The following is a 325-nucleotide window of genomic DNA, read 5'->3' as shown; positions in this document are numbered from 1 at the left end:
GGCCTAGGAGTGGAACTGGGTGCATGAGATCCCTGGACCCAGTAGGGGAGCTGGGGACCTTGGGCCTCTGGGTCCTGAATGGGAATTTGTGTCCAGGAGAGGAGGTGAGGACCTAGGATAAGAGCTTGAGGCTTGGATCCCAGGGCCTTATGCGAAGGGAGTGAGGGGTGCGAAGTGAGGGGTGTGATCCAAGGCTGTGATCCCTCGATCCCGGTTGTTGGAACGGTTCTGGACTCGTGAGTGGGGCTGGTTCCTTGAGTCCTGCAAGAGAACTGGACGCTCTAGATGGGGGGTCGAGAGGGAAGAAGGCCCAGGGGATCCCGAG

This window comes from Pongo abelii, chromosome 20 (assembly GCF_028885655.2).
Source record: "Pongo abelii isolate AG06213 chromosome 20, NHGRI_mPonAbe1-v2.0_pri, whole genome shotgun sequence".
NCBI lineage: Eukaryota > Metazoa > Chordata > Mammalia > Primates > Hominidae > Pongo > Pongo abelii.
This window is presented reverse-complemented; position numbering follows the sequence as displayed.